The sequence below is a fragment of the Nanorana parkeri genome, unplaced genomic scaffold (assembly GCF_000935625.1).
Source record: "Nanorana parkeri isolate BGI_ZX_2015 unplaced genomic scaffold, ASM93562v1 scaffold2621, whole genome shotgun sequence".
Lineage (NCBI taxonomy): Eukaryota > Metazoa > Chordata > Amphibia > Anura > Dicroglossidae > Nanorana > Nanorana parkeri.
This window is the reverse complement of record NW_017308889.1, coordinates 113,617-115,664: the sequence shown is the minus strand read 5'-3', so window position 1 is coordinate 115,664 and position 2,048 is coordinate 113,617.

Here is a 2,048-nt window from a genome sequence, read left to right as displayed (position 1 = left end):
CGTGCTCGGATATTATCCCGGGACACCTCCACCCACTGTACTGTTATTTTTAATTTGGCCAACAGACGGTGAAAGATCTCCTCCCTCTTCGTCACAGAAAAGGAACAAAGCTGTCCTTCGATGCCCAGATATGACCTTTATGTCCTGTGTGTGATGACGAAAACTTCATAGTGTAGGAGTGATCGTTGTCACCTTTTTTGTTGACCACCTAACATTACCGGCCCCGAGTCATGCTACAGGTGGTCCCCTTGATGGCTTTAAAGGGCCAGTCAATGAAAAAGCAACTATGGCAAGGAGATCTTCCTGCTGGAGTCCTCAAGCAAGTTCAAGAGTTATGAGGAACCAGGAGATGGCTCCTTCCACCGTGCCCCGTTGCCACTGAAACATTGCTTTTTCATTGACCGGCCCTTTAAAGCCACCAAGGTGACCACCTGTAGAACAACTTGGGGCCGGTGATGTTGGGGGGTAGGTCAACAAAAAAGATGACAACGATCACTCCTACATAACGAAAAAACAATGTTTTAATGGCAACTGGGCACGGTGGAAAGAGCCATCTCCTGGTTCCTCATAACTCTTGAGGTTGTTTGAGGACTCCAGCAGAAGATCTCCTTGCCATAGTTCTTGGCTCTTTTGTGGCCAACCTTGGGGGTTCTTGGTGTTCCCAGCCACTTCGGGGTGTTCCCACATCTGCTCTTTCATTCTCCATGATAGAAATATACATATCCAAAAGGAAGAGTGGAGTCCCCGCCTAGTGGCACGAGTAGATCTACACAACCAAAGTCCCAAGAAACGGTTGGTTTGAACATGTCCAGTATGTGCCAAAACCTGAAGTATGAGTTTTGGGTGGGCTGACCCATCAACCGGGGGCCCTGCAGGACTTCCTCAAATATGTGAAACTACTTTCTATCTTCATCCACCCAAATTCCCTTCATTGTCCCCCCCTGGCTCCCTTCCTGATACTCCTTACCATGCTTTTGTCTTTGGGTAGAGGTGGTAGGTGGTACAGATGAGCCTTGTCTTTGGGTAGAGGTGGTAGGTGGTACCGATGAGCCATGACTAGCTTTAGGCTTAATGTGAACCTGTGCTGTGCCTATTCCGGTCAAAAATGGACCCAGTATCAGATATGCCTATTCATGTTACCTCTCACAAAGATCACATGACTCCCAGACAATGACTTCATCTGCCTTTGTTTCCAGAAGGACGGCACTGCTGTTGTTTAGGCATCATCCAGGGACACCATCTACTTCCTGAGATGCCAAAGTCATGTGCATCCCACAAATGCCTGACCCGAATCAGCCCCTGCTGCAGCCTCTCACCTTGTGGGGACCAAGGGCCCGTTCACACACTTCCAGTATGTATGCGCTATGTTTTTGAGATCACACCGCACTGGAACGCAGGGGATCGCCGAACCGCGCGTTCCGGTGTAGGCAATCACGCTGCGCGTGGGAGGCGTGTCTGCAGTGCCATTGACATGAATGGCACCCCGTCCCGCCCCAGAACGCGGGAGGCTTGGTTTAGGCGATCCAGTGCGCTCAGGACATGGAATTGTGCCGGGATGATGAGTGAACGGGCCCTCCATCCATTTTCCCTTGCTCGCACCCAACCATGGAAAGTCGTGATTGGCCGGCCTTAGGGGGGGTGGGGAGAGCCGGATGTGACGAGCTCTGGTTCCTTAATTGAATTGTAGAAAGGACTCATATAAAACTTCTTCCAGCGCGTTCATCGCCTGCATTCGACGCGGCGGTAAGGCGAGGGACATTTTCGAGGTCAGCTGTTCCTTTTATATTGGTAACGGCGGACTGGCGAAGGAGCCCACGCCCGATGAGTAGATTCCGATGAGTAGATTCACCCGCTTCACCGACACGTTTTCCGTCCCATCTCTGCCCGGCGTTGGCACGGTGACGCAGGCTCGCCGGTGTTTTCGTTCTTTCTTCTTTTGTTGCGTTGCCACGGCGACGGCTCCATCCTCAACGCGGCCCCACTGATCGCCGGCACTCCACAGCTTGTGAGTGGGAAAGGAACAGAAGGAACATTCGGGCGCCCCCCCC